Genomic DNA, 25,452 nt, shown 5'->3' with positions numbered 1-25,452 from the left:
AGATTCACAAAGACTTTAAAATCTATTAAACCCGTTTTCCTAAATCAAATTCTTTGACTTATCCTAGAACACTTATCCTGGAGAGTGCATAGTGTGAACAAACCCCATCTCTCCGGAAAATGTTCAGGTTTTTTTTTTGGTGAAGTAAGACTTTTCTCTCCTGAACACATGCTATGAAAACCTGACTCCACAGTATGCCGAGGTGAACACAAACCCCACATTTGAAAGTGAAATCCCTAGGAGTCTGAAAGGCAGAGCGTCTCTCCAGCGCATTACACACTGTAATTTTGCTAACACCCGTGGCAAAATCGCCCCCATATCTCCGCCGCCTACCGTTATCAGCACTTCACTCTGAACCGAGGCTCTCTGGAAGAACCCATCCCACGCTAAGCGCTGGTGAGATCTGTCAAGGGCTCGCAGCTACCAGGGCCTCAGAGAAATCAACGAAAACGGTTTTCAAAAGGGCTCAGAAAACATGGCAACAGAAGCCAAATAAAAAAAGGTGACACCTTCTTTAAATACACAGTACGGCTTGTGGAAACCTCTGCAGTAGAAGCCCATCCACAAAAAACATTTAAGAAAAAAGCAGCCATACAGCACAAAATACGAATTTCTTTGTCCATGAGCACTATCTGAGATCTGTGAAGCAGGCAGGAGACCGTAAAACAAATCCTAGAAGAACACTAACATTTCCATACAGTACATTCATTGTCTTCATTGTTTGTGTTACTTTACTTTTAGGATTTTCACACAAATCCTGAAAAAAAGCACACAATAGGAGTCCAAAATAATGGCACCGAATCGCATCGCCACTCAGCATCAAGAGTCAAAATTTGTTACATACATGCAGTTAGTTTGTATTCCCTAGCCAAAAACAAACCTTCAGCCAGACGGGATTGACTTCAAAAATATGCCAAAAATCCTTTGTAAAATCCAGCTACAATCTCCCCTCCCTCTACCCCAACCCTTGACACACGCAAAAAAAGAATAACAAAAAAAACCCAAGCACATTAATAACACATGAGTTTCCACACAGCTGACCCAGACTTCCCTTTTAAGGGCAAGCGGTTCAAATTTCTCTTTTCATTGACTTCCAAAAATACCCTAGAATCACTGCTGAAACTTCCTTGTGTAAAGAACAACTCCACCCCCCCCCACCCCTCCAAAAAAAAACAGAGTGAAGAATAACAGATTAGAATCGTGGGAGTTAATCCTAAAAATCTGGCCTGTACAGAAGAATGTGAAAAAAGTGGCAAAAAATGCTTTTCCGACTGTCCACTCCCCAACTCCACCTCTCTTTCAATCAGCAGGATCACAAACATGTAGCCAGGAGACAAGAGTTTTCTAGGATCAAATATCAGACAAACTCTACAAAGTATTTGTTTCATCAACGTGTCAGTTTCAATGACAGGTATAGAGGGGAAACACAGTCTTTCCTGATGAAGACGGAGATCATCGGTGAGGCACATCAGAATTACAAAATGTATGGAATTTTTTCAAAAGATGCACCCGATGAAGAGAACAAGAACACTGCAAGAACACTGGAAAGCACCTGGCTAGTTCGAGCTCAGAAGTTCTCTAAAATACCAATACACTTATTGTAAAGGTCATGCGGTCGCAATTTCTATCCCAAACACACTATCTTGCAAGGGTCACCTCCCACTTACTGAGAAGTATCTTAATATAGTGGAGCTTCGTGTAGCTAAACTATAACTCATTGCCTCATTAAAATGAAAGAAGGACCAGTAACAGTAATAAAAGCAAAAAAAAATATCCCAGGGAATCTGGTCCAAAAAACTAAGCCAAGATACAAACACAAAAAAATGAAAACCAGAATGAAGCCAGCTAAGATTGATACAATAAGAAAGTGTTACCTAGAAGACAAGTAAAATGCTCCACTATTAGAAAAATTATTCGCTTAAGCTTCACAGTGATTAGCTCAGTCTAAAAAAAAAGGACTCAACACATCAGATTATTCATTACTTTCTGTTGACTAAAATAGAAGTACTTATCAGACGTGAGAACATTCCCAACCGTCTGTTTACTGTAGCTGAGGAACTTTAGAATCCATCAGCATTATTAAAGGCCAGAGAACTCTGACTTTTGACATGTGCAAAGCCCACTGATGGCTTTATTTTACAGTACGTATGCCACAAACCCAAGCCTGTACCTTCAAACTTAAGAAACATTGTGCTATTTCCTAGCATCACACACTTATCGATGTGTCTCCCCATCTCCAAGATCTTCAACCTTTAGTAACCCAGAAAACTGGGTATTTTTATATTTTCTTTTGCTGTCTCTACTTTTTGACCTAAACAAAAAGCATCAGAAAGAACTTCAAGAGCTATGACAAGCAAACAAACAAGTCCCCTCCTCTAAAGATTTACCTCTGATATACATGATCCCTGATAAGAAACAGCTTGTTGAACTGAGTTAGAGAAGAAATTCAGCAGTTGGTTACTGAGGGTTCTTCATGGACACTAACACATGGCTCCTTGTTGTCCCGATACATGAATTTGACTTTCAAAGATGGAATACAGGAAAAACAGAAACTCTTCAGCAGATTCTTGAATCCCTACGATTTGTGCATGTGCAGAAACATCACCAATAATGTTAGGAGCCAGCTGCATAAAGGATTGAATATTGACCTCTTCGATACCCTATGTGCAGATAGATTACTATTTCATGTTGGACCAGTCGCCAAACGGCATCCTGTAATGATCTATGCATGTGGTCTACTAGTGTTTGATCCTCCGTTCGATAATGTATTGTACTGGGCTTTCCTTGGACAACCCCAGACAGTTAGATAAACAAAACCTATACCGCTTCAAAGAGAATCAGCAGATATAGCAGCTACACAGCCTTCGCAATAAAGAGGCTCAACACTCAAAACCACTTAAACACTGGCCAATACTAGAAAGGTATTTCTCCCTTTTGGTCTTGGTCTGCTCAACACACATATTTAATCATTTATAACCCAGATACAGCACAGATGAAAGGAGGGATCTAAATGCGCAGCAAGCCTTGCAGAAGCTCCAGATGGAAAATTCATTTGAAAATCATTTATCCAGCCTAATACGATTCCAAGCATTCCACTACACCCTTCCATCATCACGCTCACTCTGAAACACTCCCAGATCCTCTCTAAACTTTCCCCACTTGTGAGACAGGAGCGGCGGCTTCAATTAAACCTCACACAGGGAAGAAGAAGGGTGATCCGTTTTCACACATTCCCAAGCTGCAAAGTGAAGGCCAGGACGGCAGAACTATCATCAAAACGAACCCCATAGCTGTTGGATTAACTCGCTAGTGAACAATCTTAAGAATCTAGCCGAGTCTAAACAATTGGTCCTTCCCAAGCCTACAGGTAAACAAGGTGAAGGCTTACAGCATATGCCAGGCGTTTTGGACATCATTATTATTTAGGTGACACCCATGCTATAGGTTGACTAAAGCTTCTGATATTTGTCACATCCCTACTATCTGCAAACCGCATAAACCAGCTGTATTTAGTCTTTAAATCTGAAAACAGAAAAGTCAAAGTCAAGATCTGGTCACAGGCCAAGAAACATAAAAATGTATGCTCTTGGATTTGTGTCATGTTCCAGAAATTAAAATTTGGAACAGAGCTACTCAAATTCTCATTTTTTTTTAATCCTTCTACTTAGCCATCATAAGCCCTTTCCCGCAACATTGAATCCCATGAACTGAAAAACATATATGCGTTTTTTGAGGTTCAAGTTCTGATTGCTGAAATCAACATTCAAGGAGAACTTGTTCCTTTGTGCTTGCAGACAAGGAAATCAAACAGCTCCTTTCTGCTTTACTAAAGAAGATGATTGCTGTTTACACTTACCTCCCCACTCTGTTACCAAGTTCACAAACAGCCAGCTTGGAGCAGTCTTATTTTTAACACACAAAATTCCTCAGATTAAATCAAGCACATCTTTTTATCCCACAGGCTTTTATTTCAGTCAGAAACTATTTTTTTAGAGTGGGAACATTGGTCTTAAGATTTCTCAGCTGCCTATTTAACTGTAAACTGACAGGCTCCCATTCTTTGCCCAATCCCTGTTACCTGTCTGCTCGTATTGCAGCTCTTAACAGCAGACTATCGCAATGAGCAGCTCAGCTGTGACCCTATAGGCTTCTAGTCTGCAGAAGCTCTACAGAGCTTTTGTGAAAATAAACTGCTTGCAGCCATCTTAATTTCATCTACAAACATATGAGAAGGACACTACCTAGATAAACAGGGCAGTCTCTTCCAAAAAAAGTGTTGCCCATATCTGACTGCAACTAAAGCACGCAATAAAATGATGTAGAGAATACTTCACTCAGATTAGGAGAAACACAAACCTCAGGTTTTAGTTTTGGTGAAGGGACAAGCTCCTTAAGGGCACATAAAGGATGAGGTGTTAAGCCTTCTGTTCACACTGAGAATTAAGATTTAGTGGTACCTATTAAATAGCTTTTTTTAATTTGTGTTTTCAATTAAACGTATTATTGTTTCTCTAGGTAAAGTTTCCAATGTGGGTAATTGAGTAGTTCACTTATTCTTTGAATGGTGACAGAGCTCTTTTTGTAAACCTTTGTTTGTTGACTTGTCAGATGCAGCACAAAAAAAACGGAGTGAAGGAAATGGAAGATTTGAAAGGAAAAGGAGTCAGACGTCATGTAAGTTATTTCAGGGTAACCGACACTGTAGCGGAAAAGAGAGATGTACAGAGTTTGAGTGAAGGCTGAGAGCTGGGAAACTTTCTTGCGGTCAAAATCCCTGAAATTCTGATCTGCAGTTAATAGAAGTGCTTTATCTGGGTGTGCGGAATAGGTATTTTGCACGTCTGGTATTCCAAATAGTCACGTGAGGTACAAAATCAGAAAGTTTATTGAAAGACAATGATGAGTGGGGATGTTCACTGAAAGAACAAGGTGGTTTATAGTTTATAGTGGTTTATAGACTTCATAGCAGACAGTTTCAACATATACTAAAGGTAGTGGAAGTTCTTAAAATTAAATCAGAAAACACCTACTTCATAAATCTCAAGGAAATATTCCTAAAGGACAGAATTTATGAAGCTTACGTTTAAGTGCCAGAGATGGCCATATCCGTACACTAACCCAAATAGGCCCAATGATTTATCACCCACTATCGGGTCTGTTAATTGAGGATGACACCCTTTTCCAGGAATGCCTCAATTTTTCCCTCATGGTTAAGTCACTTTCCCTACAAGGAATATCAGCAGATCCTGCCAAAGTCCTACGCAAAGAAAAACAATACCTTAGTGTAAAGCAGACAGAAAGTGTCCCCACCCCCAACACAGAAAGTACACCTCCTGATAGTTCATGCTATCACTAGTCTAGTTTCGTAGAATTTCAGTTTCAGTTTATGGATCAATATTCCAGCATCGCAACCACAATATTTCACAACATTCACTCATTCGTTTATTGACAGTCACGATGAGACAATGCCACTGAAATACACATTCCATATTTTAGTAAGCATCCCCACCCTTGATGCAGAATTAGGGTCTCACTACCTGGACTCCTATATTACATGAGCATTGCATTACACTGTACACAGAAAATTCATAGCAGTTTCCAAATTACAATTTCGATGCAGCAGGCTAAAAGTTTTTTTTAATCCAAATTGTGAGCTTAAATATGCAAGTTATTTTATTTGCTCTAAACAAGGCAGTCGAAAAAATACCCCGTCTTTTTATGCTCACCAACTCCCAACGCCATTGTCCTCCCACATTTTTTAGACTTATTGTTCTCCCAATTAATTGTCGTGTTTGAAATTTAGGGTCAAAGAAGAAGCACAATTAAACCACCAGCAGCACTCTTCAATGAGATAGACACAGTGGATAACACCCCATTAATCACGTGTTCTCACTCATCTCCAGTTTGACCGAGGACAGAACCTAAAACAAGAACTATAACAGGAATATTCAGTTTGATGTTATTAAATCAATTCAGTATGTGTCAGGCTGATCACAGTCACAGATGCTCATCACAGTTTTCCTTTTTCAGGCTGTATGTAGACAGCCGGACAGTATAGCATATCAATGTGTAGTCCTGTACTCCTATTCAAACTAATAAGACATCTTTCTCCCAAAATTGATTTACCTCTCATCACAAGTCAGGCATTTGGGCATTGAGATAATAAATTCACATGAGGAAAAGTTTATGGTTTCAATTCTAAGGCTTACTATGCATTTCAAGAGGATGAACCTCAGCTTTCAATCAGTATTTACAATTGTTCAGACACATCCACCATAGTTGCTGATGAACAATCTAATTGTTAAGGCAGGTAAGTGTTCCTTAAATTTCATTAGGCTCTAAAAATAGGTCTAAACGTCAGTCTTGAAAGATTTAAAGAACTGAAAAACCCACAAAATCTTTATAGGAACAAAGTCAAGATTGTTTGAACCAAACCAAATTCATTTGTCAGCTTTTTACAACAGGCAATGTCACCCACAGGAAAAGAATTTAGAATTCTACATGTTACTGGCTCCAAATATTAGCCCTTTAAAAAATCAACCACCAGGACCAGCAGTAATATCCTGCTGCTTCCATTTCTAACATCTAAGTGCAGCATTTATTTGGAGGCTGTCTTTCTGTTATAAAATGAAGCCAAGCTTGTGTCTGAGGCAGGTTCATTCACCAAAACCAAAAAAAAAAAAAAAAAAAAATTTCATGAGAACCAAGTATAATTTTGTGACTAAAAATAAAGCCTTCAAAAATATTCCATGCCGAGTCAGATGCCATACTGAGGTTAAAAATAGGCCAGAAGAAAAAAAAACAGCTTTAAACCACAAAAAAAAAACTTTCCCCCCAGTACAGGCAGCAATCTGGAGTGTGATGTGCCATAAGACAGACTGGGATCTTCATTCTGAGGCCTGGAAATCCACAGAGGCCTCTAGCCTTCCTTGTCACATAACGGAATCAACAGACTTAACAGGTCTTAATCACAAGGGTCTTAATGTCTTCAGTCACTGAGGAGTGTGGATTTCAGATCCCCACAGACCCTACAGAACCAAGCATAAGGATTGCACAGTTTGTCTTTGACTCATGCTTCTTGAATAGTCTGTTTAACCTACCAAAGAGCAGAGAACACAACTAGGTGCTCTGGAGAAAACCTTTGTACTATATGATGACTGGAATCAACAAAGACTATATAAAGTATTCTGCCAACTGCTTTTGCCTGGCATCCAGCTGGCCTGCGCAATAATAAAAATTAACCAGTCTATTGAAATGTCTATTAAATATTCACAATGTTTGCAGCAGGCCTTGGTCTTTGTTGAATACAATAAACTGTACTATTTTTGGGCGACGCATTTTATTAAGTCTCCCCTTGAGGTACAGGAGGCAGGGTGGAGACAATATAAAAATGGTAAGCTTGACAAAATTGTAGAGGCACGTGTGCATATCTCTGTTACTTTCCAATCCTGCATCACAGACAATAGCAATACAGCAATTGCATTCTTCACCTCATACCTCAATGTGGAGCATTTGCAAAACTATTCCTTTTGCCATTGGTGATCTGACAAAAACAAAAACAGAAATGCAGGACTGTTCTTTTTTTTTTTTTACCTCCTAAATACATTTGGAACAGTCGATTTAGGTCATATTCTCACCCAATTTGGAATGGCTATTTTTTCCCCGGAGTTACTTCTCAAGCAATACCACGTGTATAGCACAGGAGAGAAGGAGACACGCAGATAGTTTCTCCAACACGCAAGAAATGATTTAAGCGATTTAAAATCCAGAAAAGGGAGGAGAAGGCCGAGTCTTTTGAAAAGCTAGAAGCATCAAAGTGAGGAATGGCTGTAACTTTTTAGTGACACACCTATAGGATATGCTGTAACTTAAAACAGCTTTTGTTCCTTTAACACATGGCCTAAAGCAAATACAACTTGCACTCTGTAAAACAGATACTGAATTATAGAAGTAATTAACTGAGTGGTTGGCACACTTGCAACCATACAATATTTTAGATTTAAAGAGATTTAGTTTGTTATTGTTATACGTATAGTGCTGCATCATAACATACAAATGTTTAATGGGACCACTGTATGCAAAAGAGCCCCACTGAGGAAAGTGAGCAACACCTCTAACAAGGAGGCTCATTCAGAGGGCTATGACTGAGCTTCCCCTAATGGCAAGGGACATGTGGGTGAGCCCACTGTACCTGGGCAGACCATGCCACCCAGGGTACTCTTGGCTCACTCCGTGCACGGGCTCCCATTCCAACTTTGGGAGAGTTTACCAAACAAACCAGTTGAGGAGAAAACGCTCTCGCAGGATACTGAAAAGCAAAGCATGTATGGTAATGTGTGAAGTATGGTTAAGCCTGTTAATAATTTACTGAACAGTGGGTTTGGCAGAACCCCATTGCCCTATTAAGCATGCTCCCTTTGCCATGAGGTCAGGAATATGAAAATAATCTGAAGCTTGATTCGACATCCTTCTCTTCTCCTCCTGTAAAAGGCTCACAGTTAAATCAGGAGCAGCCCGGCTCCAGGAGAAAGCAATCAGTTATTGGATCATTTACCTCTCCAATCTAGAGATAAAGAAACATTTATTGGTGAGCGGCGGTTTTAGACTTCTGTAGTTTACTTTATAGACTCGGTTCTACTTTGGAAATGCAAAACGTCACATCTGCAGAACACTTTGGAGAATGCAGCGAATGCTTGCTAAGGACTTGGCGTTTCAAACTGTGCTGGTCTCCAACTAAAAGAGTGTTTAAATAAGCAGGTAAGACTATTTTTCCCTCGATTCCTCATTAAGCAGCCTGTTTCATTAAATCATATCCAAAACATCCATCCACTATCATCAAGCTGCTTATTCCTAGAAGCTTAGGGCGCAAGCGGGATCTTAAGGAGCATTCTGTAGAAATGTCAACACTGGCTTTTGAGTACTTTAAAACAAGACAGCTTAGAGATGATAAAACACTCATCTGCAGCATATTTTGCAGCTTCCTTAGTAAGCCTTGCTAGAATGTTAAGAACACAATACAGTAATTCTAATTTAATCCCAGCCATTAATGATATCCATTACTAAGCATTTAGTCATTGAAAATAAAGTGATTAGTCATTTTTCCATGATATAATTCACTTGAGTCTTTAGAAGTATAATGAACTGGCTTTCAATGTTCCATGATGATACATTTTTGCACAAAAGTAACTTATCAAATATTTCAAAGGATTTACATATCCATCCTGTATCTCACAAGAACATAAACAAGACTGGTAAGAAGCATGGTCTTTTTAGAAACATCTGGGTTAAGAAAAGAACACTTCTTGGACATTCTTTAAAAATTCCAAGATTGAAGTACGAATCTGTTAGTAACATCTGCTCCTTGAAGTGCAAATCTGAAGGATAACAACCTCCAGTTGTTCCCAAACATTAGAAAAGGTATTTCACTAGAGAAAAACAGGTTTGGATTTTAAACAAGTTTGGTCTGATTGAGTGTATCTGATTCACATGGCAAAAAAAAACAAAACAAACTTAGATTTGAAGAAGTCTTCGATCTGAATTTACTGCTGGCAAACTGCCCTTTTTTCCCTCCCATCTCCCATAAAAACAGTTTTGCACTGAAGAAATCAATGATGGTCACCCTGTGACCTTTGCCAGGAGCCTCTAGTAAGAAAAGGAATTCAGCCACACTTGAAGGGGAACAGCAACAACATACCAAACCAAACAGTTAAAGGGGCAGCAGCTTCAAGTTTAAATTGATCAACTTGATTTCTGAAACAGGGCCAGAGAACAGTTTAGATGTCAAGCACCAGACCAACCAATTCCTATCCCTCTTTGCACTTTGGTGCAATCCCACCTTTGTCACTTGATTGCTTAATAATTCAACTATTTAGTAAGGACATCACGTAATCCAGCCATGGATTACAGCATGCACATATTTGCTACATAAACTTGTTTACCACTCAAAAGACAGAAGATAGTGAATTTCACACCTTTCCCTTTGTAATGGCAGCAGGCATTGGAATAAAACCGGATGATAAAAAAATTAGTACTACTGAAATAAAAGGCTAGAAAATGGATTTCAGTAGCCGAACTATATTGAACCAATGAGTTACACCAAACGCCTCCATCTCTGGGAATTTCAGAAAACCTAACGCTCACTTAAAAAGCAGTCACTTCGTGCTTGAAACAGGTTGGGGCAGGTGCCATATTATGCGCCCCACCTGTGCAATTATTATTCTGTTGCAGTAACCGCGTTCGTACATATTCAGAATTTGACTTCATTAAAATACACTTCCCCGCTTCATGGCGTCTGTTGTGGGCAGGAGATGTTCCTGCGATGCTCCTGACAGGTCCCCGCAAGACTGCTAACTGAAAATCATAAACATCTTCAGTACTGCAACCCAAAACATACTTGACGACGATTTGGTGCAGTATATTCGGAAATATGCAGAAGCGAAAAGCCATCTATCCTAAAAGCCTCTGCTACAAAACGCACCTTGCACTAACACGCAGCATGCTGTAATTAACTTAAAGTGCCCTCAAACACTAAATACATGTTTGTCCGGGGCTTTTAAGTGTGCACACTAACATTAAATCAAAATGCACCTCTCAAGGTGAAAAAGGGAAAGATGTACACAACTTATGTAAAAGGAAACAGCTTTAATAGTTTACAGTACCTATAACATGCATTCCCTCCCATACAGTTATTTGATTCTCAAATATCTATACATACAAAAAGGAAAGTGGACTGCGTTACCGTTTCCGTCTTCATCTATCTGGGGCAGCATTACACGTGTTAATTCTCAAATTGTCATTGCCTAAAATGTAAGCAATTCGCAAATCTACGGTGTTAACCGTCCCTTTCAGTGCTAGCTTAAATATTTAATTTCCACAACCTTCAGCAATCAACTGATAACCCAGGCGCATTCATCTGACCTATTACAAGCAACATGCAACACAGACACTTTACTGTAGCCAGTTACCGGCTCTGCTACATTGCGATTCATTAGAATTGTCTTACAATAGCGACAGAAACAAACAACGCGTGTTGTTATTAACTTAGTTTATTGCCAAGTCTCCAAAAACAACGCGCAGCTGAAACTTCGTTTCGTTTTAAAATAAAATATTTCCATCAGACCACGACAGTATACTTTTACCGCAATGAGAGTACTCTGGCAAGCGTAACACCCAGAAAGTTTTGAACTTCATGTCTCATTTAACATTGTAACCTCCGTTTTTCGAGTCCTGATCTTGAGGCGATTCGACAAGAAAGACATCGTGAGCGCTTACAAAATACATTGTTCGCGCAAGTATTTTTCTGTTCACCGTTCAACACTCCAACAAAATTAACGGGCACCCCACTTCGTTCTCAAGAAAAACCAGCTGACGACCGATCTACAGAATTACTTGAGAGTTTTGGCGCATTTCAGATAGCAATTGTGTAACCCCATCGCCTTCAATTGTTTTTTTTTTATGAAACTTCCGATTTAAAAAAAAAAGTTTGCCGGGTAGTTCACGATTTACAGTTTCCTCAGCTACACGGCACAATGTATCTTAATGCTTATTTGTTGCAGTTGGGGTTTGAAGTGTCGGGAGCCCTAAGGAAACGCAGCGCTGGCTCTGGAAATGTCCGAAGAGCTAGAGAGGAAAACAAGATGTGTCCAACCCGGTTGAAAAGAAACCGCTAACGACTTTAAAACAGCTGTTCCAGCGGTCGGCGATACAGCCACCTGGTTTTCACAACAATCCCCTTTCACGCGGGGGTTTTCTGGCTGCCGGCTGTGGAACAGGGCAGCAGCGAAAAAGCTCTCCTGGCGCAGTTCAGTCATGCAGTCGCACACTGGAATACAGTAGCTCCGTTTTCCCAGTCTGTGCCAAGCAGCCTCGGAGAAATAAATCATACCTCCTTACCTTACCATATGGAAAACCGGCGTTTCACCCTCCAGGAATACATTCAGTTGCGCTGCGTAAACGGACGAGAAAGAGACCGTCTCTTAGTCTTTAAAACAAAACCCAACTCCCGTTTCTTAAAGTTTCGCCCTCAATGGTACAAGCAGAATGCTCCCCCCCCCCTGCGCACACAACCCTCGCTGCTTCTTCCCCTCTTTTTCCCCTCCCAGCTCTGCAGGATCAAACCATCACATTCCACAGATCCTAACAATGAAAAAGGTGGGCTTTCCTCCGCGCAGGAAAAGAGCCACCCCCCATCGTCGTCGTCGACTACGCTCGTCTCAGGCTCTGGCGAGGGACGCCCCCTCTCTGCCAGAAAGAGCCCGCCTCTTCCCAAGGAATCGCTGATCTTAAAAAACACATTGCCGGCGTGCGTAAAAAAAAAGGTGGGGACGGGCTTTCCTGTCAAAAGTAACCACCTCCAATGTTAGCGGAGTCGTGCTTGCCTGGAGTTAGTTTACCCCCGGCAATGTGCGTCACTTATACGTTGGGGCTGATTGCGGAGATGGCAGGCGGGACTAACAAATTACAGGACCTGTCGTTCTTTCAGTTTACTGCAAAAAAGGGAGGTTTTTTTTTTTAAAGTCTAGCTCTCTCCTGACTGGAAGAATACGAGAAACAGGGATCTAAGAAGTTGGTGGTTTCGGGAAGAAGGGGCGTGGGGAGGGGGATGGGAAAGAGGGGGGGAGTCTCCGACATGACTCCGCTGTGTGGAAGTCCGACTGTTGTTTTTTTCAAACGAAACCGAAATGTCGAATCTTAATTTCAGCTGCATTTGAGCGCGCCGGTTAGTGCAAACGTGTTGACCCACTACGGCCCTTACAAGAAAAACTTTTACAACAAGCTCAGCAGTTAATACTGCAAGTTGTTATTCGTGCCTAGTGCTTCTCGGCGCGCTATATTTGTATTTATGTAAGAGTTCTAGTCTTTTCAGTATGTTCATAACTCGACGGTTGACTACAATATGCAATTTAAGAGTTGCAAAAAAAAAAACTGCTTGCTCAAGTTAATTAATTCACTAGAGTTCTTTCATTACCAAAAAGAGAATTCGATTAACTAGGGTATATTGAACTAACGAACACAGGTAAACATACATATACGTGAATATACAAAGGATTTTCAAACATGGTCTTTAAAACCCCACTGCCTGTAGGATTTTAATTCTAGTGAGACTTTCAAATACAGTAACTGATCCCCTACTTTAGCGCGCAATTTCATTAATTGCATCTTTTTATTTTTCACAACAATAAAAAAATTGTGGTTTTCACGGGCAAATCAAGATCTATGACAGTCTGAGAGAACGCAAAATAAAAGCTCTAATAAGTAAATTATTAATGGCATTTTCAGACGTATTTGATGATAAAGTAGCCAATTTAAACCCACGGACCTGTGTTGGAGAGCCCTGTTGTACACAGCACTTCCTAGCATGTTATTCACTGCTTTACATGTTTGCTCCTAATACTATAACAATGATAATTCCTTGCATTTCTATCGCGCTGCTGGCTGACTCGTGTATGTACAGAATCCGCGATGGGTTGCCTGTCTGGACAATCTCAGCCTGTGCCGTTCCAAGTTCCGGGTGCGGTATTATATTTGGTTGTTTCTCAAGGAGGAGTGATACACACCTTGCACTTTCACACAATGAGGAGGGAAGACCGTTTGGCTGTATTGCTCTTGTGAGGTCACAGTGACGCACTGCATCTCCAGGTCATCTACATGGCTGTTCATAAATGTCATTCTGAGGGTAAGAAACGGATAAATAGGTAGGAAACAGTCCCCGTTTACATAACATGCCTACGTAGCCCAAGGTGAAATCTCTGTCATTCAGGAGTTAGCAAGTTGGGCTGAGCTAAAACCTAATTAGATTGTTTTGATTTTTGTTTGTGTAGGATTTTCTGGCCACGATTACTTTCTGTTATTCATGAAAACGTTACAAGCTGTTGGCTCATTTTGCAAAATAATTGAGGATCTGTTGTCAGTGTACCTATCTGCACTGTACTTATTTATCTAGCCTGTCCTTTGAGAGACAGCTCTTTATTACAAGGAGATGTAAAAAGGAAACACATTAATTAATGCAGGAAAGGAATGATGATTTAACAAAGGCCAGATTATTTAACTTGCTGACGCGAGTTACTTTATGAGGTGCTCTTTGTACAGTGGAAAATATACCATCTGAAAAGGATTGAGTAGATGCAGTGGGACACTTAGTTTTACAGTATGGTTCTCCACTGTTTCCATCCAACCAGAGTCAGGATGGTGATTAAAACTCTTTCTTTTAATGAGAAGCTCTAGTAAGTGAACGAAACCCCTTAAGTGCTGTAGTGCGCATTGGTACCAAAATAATTTACACACTTGACCTACAACATTTCACAGTCTTTCTCTGTAGTCAAACAATGCAATAATCTGAACTCCAGGGTGGTCCTGAACAGCAGAAGTCTCCACCTCTGGTCCTACAGGTATTTCAGGTTACTGTTTTTTAGTGATATGCAGCACTTTTAAGTTATTGATGAATCAAGGAAGTACTCTGTGCAATTAAGAAAGCCATGATCCTGAAGGGCTGATGAGCATTCGGTCCCAGATGATCTCTAAATGGCTTAATTTATGAAATCCTCAGCTTATCTGAAGCCAGTCTGGGAGCCCTTTCACTTTTAAGTAGTGTGCCAGTCTAGGATCTGATAATTATCTGGCCATCTTGGCTTAAAAAATCTTAGTTCTGAAATCCTTAAGTAGTTCATATACTGTAGATACCTTTCACACTTTTCCACTTAACAAGGGTATGGAATCCAGTGAGCTCAGATGTTCTGTGCAACATCCTTAAACTTAACACTTGAACTACAGGGAACTGTAACTTAAAGTACTTAATTGAGCTGACCACAAATCAGCGCCTGATTATTATTCATCTGTCTCAGTATCAGAATTTTCTGTCTGAGTCAAGGAAACATGGCATGTATATTTTTCTTCACAAGGAAATTACTCTTGAGTGAGGTAATACATAGTGTGTACACACAGCACTAAACCACTGTGATTTGGGTAGTTTTATTTTAAATTACACTGAAAAAGTCTCTTTCATGCCAAATAAAGCCCTATTTCCCCATCTGGTTATTTTTGATTTTCCAGGTGGTCGAAGTTACAGCCAGTGTGAGAAACAATCATCATATCAAGATCAAACTTATCCATCAATACAAATATTCAAACACACAATTCCTAGAAATTGTACGACAACAGTCAGGTTCTGACATTAAACACATTCTATACATTATATACGATGTAATGTACTGTCTACTTTGTGTGGTGTTGTCTGTTGTAGTGTGTTGTTCCAGCAGGCTGCTCTCAGGAGATCACCTCCAAGCTCAGGAATTTGACCAATCTACTCCAAACACACTTAACGGCTCAGAACCGCTCTTCATAGACAGCCTCCGACGTAACGTGTCTGCAATCTACAGCCTAGGTGATATGTCAGTTTTAAATAACCTCCACAAGAGTCCCAGCTAACTTTTTGGTCAGTCTTCTTAGAGATTTTCAAAGCAAATGTGTACAGATGCATAAAGCAAGCTTCAGGGAAACGATGCATCCGTTGTTTTGCATGAGTGCTACTGTCCAGTAAAGAATCTTAACCTTTCTACTTTCTGTTATGTGTGCAATTGTAGTATCATGCAATGTTCCCAACTCTTTTCACAGGGCTGCTGGTGCAAGTGAGATATGTCTTGCTCATTAAATATTAAATGTGGGGTCTGAAAGAAGAAATTATTTCTGAAATTATTCCAGGAATTAAGTGTGAAACCAGTGCTAGGGAAGTAAATTAAGAAATATACACTTGCAGCCTCCCCAGCACACACTCATACAATCGCTAATAATCCAAATTGCTAAAATTCAAGGTGAGGTCATGCCTCCCATTTTATCCCCCTTTCACAGCTTGTTCACTTAATAAATGATTTTTTTTATGCACAGCCTTGAACAGTATCACATGAATGCAGTTTCGCCTAACTCCACCCACATTTCCTAACCCGTATCACCCTGTCATTAAATCGTTACAATGATTTTGGTCGAAATTCACTCTGTGTTTGCAAAGAAGTTGACAATGGTGAGGAATGAAAGAAAGCCATAAGGAAGTGGAGGAAATATCTTCAGCCGCTAGTGCAAACAATCTACTGATACAGCGCCATAACAATTGCGGTAATGTTGAAGCAGGATGTGGTAATCTTCTTCAAAGAATTAGTGCTATAAATTCCATGTTTTTTCAACTGGCAGGCCAAAGCATGCTTTGTCCAGTGGATATCACACTGCTTACTGTTTTAAATTCCTGTCTGAGCCAGATGTCTGCTGAAAAGCACCCAAGTTTAAATTGCCACCTGTGATGGTTGCTTACAGTTAATCCTTTGTTAACCTTATTAACAGATAATATTAATACTATCTCACCCACAGAAACAATACTAGAATTATTGAATTACCAATGAGATGCTCAATAATCTACTCAGTAGTAAAACAAAAGATGCCAAACTGAGAGCACCAACCAGGAAACTTTTTGTGCTGTTTTGCATCTCTTAGGTTACAACAGCCAAACATGCTTTCATCCTTTATGTCGAAGAAGCTGAGAACAGCACAGTAAAACGCTTGTCATGTGCTTTGGTGTTGGATTTTCTTTTCCATACTTTTTATTTCATTTACCTATTTGGGACAGTTGAGGATTGCATAAAATGGTTACAAGTTTATGATTGAGAAAACTTTATCTTCCTGCGGGGTTCTGGCAAATTGTCATTTTCGACCATAACCCAATAGTTAGGAGAGTTCTTCTCAGCTGACGAGGATTGTGATGTGTAAAGAATACAAAGTGAAGGAGCAGTTTGTGTTAGTAACACATGCACAATTTACAGCATTTTATTCCTTCATTTTACCAGCTCAGTCAATTCAGAGCTATTTTTCATGTACTGTGACAACAAACAAATAAAAGCCCCCTTGTACAGCGGGACATTTATTTATTTTGATCAATCTTTTTAATCAATGAGTGAAGTAACACGACTGACAAATTAACCCCCCTTAATCCCTACGACTCAGTGCTGCTGTTTAATTTCTTACCTGTTGCTTCTGTGCGTTTTCTGACATTTTCCTCGTAATTTTTGAGTTTAGATTATCGCCAGTGTTACCTTGCCATGCTTACCAAGTGCTCTGTGAACAGAGCTGCACATAACAAATACATTGGAATATGTGACAGGTAGTAGGAATCAGTGGAAATATGCATTTTTCATCGCAGATACCTTTACCAGTCAAGCCATCTTATATTAGACATATTTAAATCTCTGTTTTGAATGCACTGCAGCAATCAAGAGGGGTTGAACCCTGCTAAGGAAGGATTTCATACATGCAATTCTGTCATGCAATGTGTAGTGGGTGGGAATTTCTGTTCGTGAAGGACTTCAACCAACAATTTTGAATTTTTTTTGCACATGGCATAAACGACTGAATTGCTGCCCTGACCTATGTTCTCAGAATGTGTGTTGTTAAAAAGCGCACACATTCCAGATCGAGGCCTTACATAATTAGGAGAGCTGAGGTTCAATGTCAGGAGTAGGTGATGATTATCTAACAGCGTGGCCAGCCTGACCCTTTAGTTTGGTCACGTTATTAAATGCCTGACATTTTAAAAACATGCAAACGTGTCCCTGGGGCCATTACTGGACACCTGTAAATGCAGGTCAAAGATCAGCCTTATTTTCTTTCTTCCCAGTGCTCCCTCAGTGAGACAGAGAGAGTGTGGAGAATTCATCGCTAATCAGGCATGGCATCTACATCAGCGCCCACTGGGATTTACTGCCCGCGTTCAAGGCAGTGCTAAATTTAACATACCCTTGAAGCTGCACAAATAGAAGGACACAGGTCCCCAGTCACAGACAGGAGGAATGCGGATTTCCTGCAAAGACTGTGTTGGGGAAAAACAAAAAAATGTTCTACCCTCATTCCAAACTCACTCCCAGTCATTTTGTTTTCTCCAGTGCAGCAGTGCAGGATAATTGCATTCCTTCTAAGAATACTGCTGTTAGCATTTGGATTCCTTTTTCAATAGAAATGATTAATGACTAAAATGGATTCAACTATGTATTAATTTAAATGAGGATCTTAGGCAAGCCAGTGCAATCAAAACATATTTTTATCATGGAAGCGTGGAACTTCTTTGACAGTGGAATTACTGTGTTTTGTAAATGGAGATGGGCTGTATGGGAAACTCAGAGAAAGCTGGAACCCGGTGCAATACGATGAACTTTAACATACTGTAGTCCTATTGTGCCAAGATCTGAAGTGAACCTCATGGAACAACAATATTGAGTCAATGATACTGAAGAATTGTTCTGTAGGACTCAATATTGCAGCCCCGGAGAAGCACATTTAATGAAACATGCTGCATTTTCTTGTGTTAGTGGCTTAAGAAGTGAAAATAAAGAGAATATACACTTCCCAAAGCAACAGCCTTGACCAGATAGTACAATAAGCAGTTGAAGACTGCACTAGGACTAAACAACTTTTTGAGACCCCTCCCTCCCCTTCCTAATTTTAACGACCAGACCATCAGACTGTTAGGATTAATGAAGAGAATACGATGAAAACCTTATCAAAAACATCTATCAATACACATAGTGTTTACATGTAATAAACACTATTTAAAATGGTCCCCACATATTTACTACAGCTGTTTATGTGGGTCTATTAATCACATAAATATGCACCAAATGCAAGTAACATGATGTCTCAGAGGCCTGCTGGGTGGGGTAGGAGGACAAAAGTGCTTCACTATCTCTGTCACCCGCCCTGGGAAGACAACACAAGCCCTAGGGCTGTGTGCTTAAGCTGATAAGGTGAACAGGAAGATTCTTCATGCAAGAGGATACCCCTGTCAGGAAACAGAGCAACAAGCATTAGTTAGAGCACACAGCATTCGCATACAATAAAACACATTATGTCTTGTAAACATGTGATGTCATCAAATCATGGGCAGTGTATAAGTAGCTGTTAATATTTATATTGTGTCCAATAAGAAAAATAGAGTGTAATAATTAACACACAATATAGCATGAATAAATACATATGGAATTGGATTAAGCAGGTAGAAAATGGTTGGATGGATGGATATACGAAGTCTGAAATATTAGATTCTTATACTAAATCTGTCTATGTCTATAATCAAATAAACACACATGATATGCAGTTTAAATATTGGCATTTTGATACATAAAAAATATTTTTTTGTCTATGATACTTTTGGCATGCTGGGCAATGTACAGTATGGGCCTATATGCCATCTTACAAAGGGGTTTATTCCTTAATACATGCCGATACCATGCAAGAGGATATTGGGTTCAGTGTTTAATATGACCTTGAGTTATTGAAGCATTTTGTAAAATATATATTTTTTTTCTATTTCGTGGTGCACTGGATTTCAGAAAAAAAAAAAGTTATTTCACCTACTCTGTCATTTTGTCCAAACACACTATCATCTATCTACTTTCAGGTTATTTTGTCAGGTTGATGCTATTTAATTCAACATTTATCATGATTCTTTGAGTCTTTGGTAGCTTTTCTGAGGATGCCTATCCAGAGTTGTATGTCTGGAATTACTTTAACTGTCATCTTTAGCCACCTTTGGAGAGATGTGATCTCTTTTGTTGTTCTTTGCTTCATCATTTTTCTTAGAGAGTTACATGCAAACTAAGGAGCATGAAAGATTGGAACATGGCACTCCTGTCTGGAATGTGCTCCCCTTCCTGTTTTTTTCCATTGGCTTCCTGTGATCACACTCACCTGGGGGGTAGGTGAAAAGAATCCAGTTTTTCCACAAGGCCCATAGATGACAGCACAATGAGATTACAGGTGCTAGGAACCCAGATTCCGATGTGGAGAATTGGACATCATCATGGGATTATGCAACCTGGAAGGAGTGTGACATAATATTCCATGAGACAGCTGCGATCATTTATTTGTGCATAAATCCATGAAATTCTTGCCCCTGCCAAGATGAAGCGGCTGCCCGATAGTGGATAATGTATAATTCCATGGGATCTATTTATCCTTTCCAGGTTCCTGGTATTTATTTTCTCCTTCAGTAATTAGTAATTTATTATTAATACTTTATTCATTTGTTTATTTTTTTTGTTATTACTATGTAGTTTATCATTATGTTATTACTATGTTAACCTACAGTGAACATATTTACTTAATAAAACACGAGAACAAGTAATTTTTCTTTCTGATTCACTTGTGCTAAGCTCATTGTCTTGCATATTAAACTAAAAATAGTCTTGGAGTTTTCCATTCTTCATTCAAGGTTGTTAAAAGTTAAAAGAAACACTGTGGTGACAAGCAAATTAGAATGTGCAATACTGATACAAGATCAGCTGACACTGTATTTAATTGAAATGGGTGTGAATGCACCCTGCTGGGTGTAGCTATGTGTATTTATACATACATTATAAATACAGCAAGAGAAATGGATAATAGACTTGTCAACACATGAGGTTTCCTAAGATTTTGTATGCATTTTGGATCTACCCTCCAGGTTAATGAATCAAACTTAACTAAATGAATTCAACCGCAGGATCAAAACTGGAAGAGTGCGTCAGTGTACTGGTATGTCTTAAGTATACTGTATGTTTACACCTTATAACTAAGTTCAGAAGTTAGTGAGCTGAATATATTAAATAACCAAGAAATTGAAATTCCTCCATCTTTAAACAGACGGCCAATGTGGAAAAACATGGGATACAAAATGCCCTTTAAAAGCTGAATTATCCTGGTAAACCACAAAATCCCACAGAGGTTGCTGTGCTGACAATGTTCTGAGTTATTTTAAGACTGAGAATCATTCAGCACATGGGGTGTAAAACAGAACTTGGGTATGAAGTTCCAGATGATGTCTGTCTTCTTTTCTTAATAAAAAGCTTATTTACATCATTTATGTTATTACTGTATGGATAATATGTGTATATTTGCTCTTATTCTGATATTAAGTGAATTACAGTTACAGTTTAAGGAAAAATGAGTTTGTATTTGAGCCAGTTGAAGAATCTAAAAAATCTCAATAATAATCTGTACAACAACACGGCATTGTTTTTTCACCAAGTGTTTCAGAGGGATTTCTGTGGTCAAAGGCAGAGAAACCTTTAAGGAAGATATGTGAAGTGAAGCTTCAGAAATGCAATGAGAAAATGAAATGACGTTAAGAAATAGTTTGTTCCATCCATTCTTATAGTTCTCTGTCATAAATCTGCACAGTATTTCATTTCATATTTATACCACTATTGTTCCAATAAATTGTCTTGTTTTCGTTATGTTATTCCAAAGGGCTGATGGAGAGTTCAAAGTCAAAACATGACTTTTATAATACTGTAACACACGATGGTAAATATTAAGAGGGGCATTTGTTACAGTTCATATAAACATTCTCTGTTTATGGCATTACAGTGGGGAGGCACAGAGGCACAGTGGTTAGCTTTGCTGCCTTGCAGGGCTGGGGTTCTGGGTTCAATTCTTGACCTAGGATGCTATTTACATGGAGTTTGTATGTTCTCCCTGTGTTCAAGTGGGGATTCCTCCCACAGTTCATAGACAAATTGGCTTATGGGAACAATGGCCATGGTGTGAGTGTGTGCGTGTCTGTGTGGTTGGACTGGTCCAGAGTATACCATGCCTTGCACCCGTTGCTTACTAGGATAAGAACTGGCTCATCTGCACCCTTGAATTGGAAGAAGTAGTTAGAAAATGCATGTATGGATGCAGTAGAGTGTCATAGTGGCACAGTAGTTCAGGTGGGTAGCTGCGTCAGCATGCGTAGGCTGCAAAGGAACACGTAATGGGTTTATTCCATGCTGAAAAGAGAAGAACCATCGTTTTGGCCGTGGAGCTTTCTTCAGGTGTGAGGAAGACAGGGCAGTAAGCAAAGGTAATGTAGTGGGAGTGTGAGGCGAGAGCAGGGGACGGACAGGGTGGCCAATCAGGTAGTGTTAAGTCAGGGTAGGTGAAGAGAGGTGTGAAATGAAACCTACAATAAATAGAGAGAATTAGAAGAAAATGAGTCTGTCGTTGACAGAAGGGGAAAGGTGTGATCCTAGCTGCAGGATAATCTTAGTTTCTGTAGCCTTTCTGATGTGAGAGTTAGGAAAACCAGCTTTGAGAACACAGATGGAGAGATGAGTGTGATCATGGAAAGGGAGCCTGGCACCCCATCTTATCATTATCATATCTCACTTACCCTGTCAAGAACATGTGTGCCTGTCAGCCAGATGCTCAGAAACAAGGGAAAGCCTGGTGAAGCCAAAACAATAGAGCCTCATCATATATTAATGCAGAATAAATTTGGAACGGATAAGTAAATAGCAAAAAAAGTTAAACCTGTGTTCTTTTCCCTATTTCAACATTCAAAGATAAGCAAGCAATATCAATTACACATATTAATTGAGCTGAGAAGCTATATTTTGGCATGTTTATATATTCTTATGTTATGCAAAATTAACATTTTCATCAGGAAAACTGAACTAGTAGTCACTGTTTCTAGTTCATTTCACAAAATGCTCAACTCTAATGCCACCTTGTGGAAATACAAAGAAACAACTTTTCATAGGCCATATAAATTGCTCTCGTGCTCTGCTTCATGACCCTCTTAACGACAGGAATGATAAAATCTAGCCTTTAAACAAATGTGTGAATGATTGGACCTTTTAGGTTAAGCCTGTCCATCTGTCCTTGTTGGTAACTGTAACTATGTATTAGACTAATACAGTAGACTAGAGGACAGTTAGTATTAGTCGACATGTGGGTTAACATTCTGCACTACACATCTGCCTCTCCTGCCACTGATGAGATTATTCAAGTTTGAGATGAAAACCAGGGATCTTGGGTATGAGATGTCTCATTATAAATATTCCACCAACCTCAGAGCCAAAGATCCTTAATATACTGAGAGGCATTATATATTTTATATAGGCATTTATACAATTATTAAAACAGCTTTCAGATGAGCTGGGCACGACTGACGAGTTAAAACAATCCATGACATTACCTAAAGTAAGAGCCAGCCTGAAAGAAAGTGTACACTTTGCTCCATGACAAGATCATTCCAGATCATTAGGAGATCATTCAAACTCCTTTGTGATTGTTGCAGATATTCTAGATCATTGAAGATTGTTCCAGTCATTTGAGATTTTGGAGATAAGTCTAGATCGTCCTCTCAATTCCTTTGTGAATTTTGACAAACTTTATTAAGCAAGCTCATGTCCCAAAGTTTTAATTTATGAATGAAAGCGGCTTTATAGTTTTGGTCCCCTTTCCTTCTTTATCCATCTTTGCTATGAAATAGTTTAGCCACAAGGTGGGTTTTACTGCCTTGCAATGCTGGGGCCCTGGTTCAGTACCTGGGGGGCTATCAGCATGTAGTTTGTGTGTTCTCCCCTTTCTCCAAGTGTTCCATATTCCTCCCACAGTCCGAAGACATACTGCTTGGTTGATTGACTTCTGGGAAAACTAGCCCTGACGTCAGTGTGTGTCTGCGTCTGAGTCTGTCTGAGATGGACTCATGTCCTGTATAGGGTGTACCCTGCCTTGCACCTGTTGCTTTCTGGGATATACTCCTACTCCCTCACAGACCTTTATTGGATAGAACAATGAGAAAATGAATAGATGGATGGTTTAATCAAATATTGCTTCCATAACAGCATAATCATATTCCTTGCTACAAATTTAATTTAAAGATTTAGAATTCCAGAAAGCGTGTCAGGTTAATTTTTATTAACAGTAAAAAGAAAGGAACAGTGTTCCAGACACCTCGGATTGAACAGTGTTGGGTGCACTATTACCAAATGTCCACCAGATGGCAGGCATGCATTTTCTTCACTTCTAGGCTATTGGAAGTTGAATAAATCTTCTCAGCGCGCCGACATCACTCACATTTACAATGTTATTTCAAAAGATCCAGCTACTTTGCTTTGTTAAAGCAATAATTTTAACAAGCAGTAATAAAGCAATAATTGTAACATGCTGTAAATCACTTACTGCTATGAAATCTGTTAAGGATTGTCATAAGATAATCAATGAATGCCCATGGAAACCATTCCATTCTTTGTTAAAAAAAAAGAACTGTTGTCAAAAACATCAACCAGGCATTAAAACTTCAACGGCTTTGTTTTAATGTTGCACTATATCCCTGAGACGAAAATCTTAATTGTGTCTTAAATGTGCTACATGTTTTCAAAGGATTGTTTAAAAAACAAATACATTTGACATCTATAATATTATATATCCACGACGTAAAATCTTCTCTGTGCTGAAATGGCTTGTGGGATTTTCTATAACTTTTTTTCTAATTTGTAAGAGTCTGCTCACAATCCACATGTAATAATGTTTTTCCCAACAAAATATTGCAGTATCAATAAACTCTTAACTTTGTAGATAACGATTTCTGTCTTTACATAACAAAACATCAACATGCTGAATTTCAGAGAGGTGGTATTATGCATGCAAAGCCGAGTTCTTCTTCATTCTTTAAAGAGTGTGCTGAATACTAATGTTCCCTTTGTAAATTTCCACAGTATTTGTACACCATCTTGCCATCTCTACCTATCCCCTGGGCCTGTTTCACGGCTATTCCTGCAATACGTGGCTTTGCCAATAGCTTTCCGAAGTGACTTTCTAATGGCCTTGCCTGACTCTTCACTGCTCTGTCGTGTTCTTACTGAACTCTGACCCTCTTGGGCAGAAGTCTTTTCCAGGTGTCGGCCAGGTGTTTGAATGGAAGTGATTCCTCCCTGTAGTCTGTCCTGTAGCCTGTGAACAGGGAATTAGGGAGAAAGGCACTAAAGTGCCACCCATGGTTAAGTAATGAAGTGGGAAGCCCAGCCACCTTTTCTTTGGGGGGAGTCCATTCACAGCTAGTGTATAATGTATGTACTGTATACAGAGATGGAAGTTAACTGGAGCACTGGGTGGAGTGGTGGAGTCAGCACAGGAGCATGGCAACTCCACACAAACAACCATTCCAGGATGGAATTGACCCCAGGACTATGGAGGGGTGAGACAGTGGTGCTACCTACCATGCTCTTATGCCACCCAAAGTGCTTCCTGACTAGTTCATATTGTGTTTCTCCACCTGAAAACTGCAGTTTACCGGTTGGAATTGTTTAATTGCAATAGTTTTACGTGATAGCTTGACAGACCATGGTGTTGGTAAGGCAAAGCTGAGAGGTCTGACAAATATTGGTGATCATGGAGGAGACCATCAGTCTGCTATGAAATTTAATTTAGTTGCTTGGTCATTAATATATTAGAAATTACCAGACCATGTCTTTTAACTCCTTTTTAGAGTACAATGCATAAAGCATCCTAGAAAAACTCAGCGGATGGTGATGGTGCACTGAGGGATTTGATGACATTGAATACCTTAAAAACACAGGTTAACTGAGCTCTGTATTGGAATGCATAATACTGTATTCTGGAGCAGCATCCCCAACACACATCTCGGTCCCATTAGACTGTCAAACGCATAAA

General features: G+C 39.5%; 1 protein-coding gene across 5 annotated transcripts in view; it reads right to left on the bottom strand.

Annotated features, from left to right (window-relative positions):
• luzp1 (leucine zipper protein 1) overlaps window positions 1-13,544 on the bottom strand; it is a 69,806-nt gene extending 56,262 nt beyond the window's left edge. For 2 of the 5 annotated variants that reach the window (XM_015348651.2, XM_015348652.2), the window contains exons 1-2: window positions 13,319-13,544; window positions 11,898-11,944 (exon numbers count right to left, since the gene is read on the bottom strand). The gene's annotated coding sequence lies outside the window, so the exon portion shown is untranslated. Of the gene's footprint in view, window positions 1-11,892; window positions 12,355-13,318 lie in introns of those variants that run through there. The other 3 variants (XM_015348650.2, XM_006631418.3, XM_069195524.1) reach the window with 3 other exon arrangements.
• Window positions 13,545-25,452: the final 11,908 nt, after the last annotated feature.

This window comes from Lepisosteus oculatus, chromosome 11 (genome assembly GCF_040954835.1).
Source record: "Lepisosteus oculatus isolate fLepOcu1 chromosome 11, fLepOcu1.hap2, whole genome shotgun sequence".
Classification (NCBI taxonomy): domain Eukaryota; kingdom Metazoa; phylum Chordata; class Actinopteri; order Semionotiformes; family Lepisosteidae; genus Lepisosteus; species Lepisosteus oculatus.
Note: the sequence above shows the minus strand (reverse complement) of the source record. Positions and strands in the feature narration are given on the sequence as shown.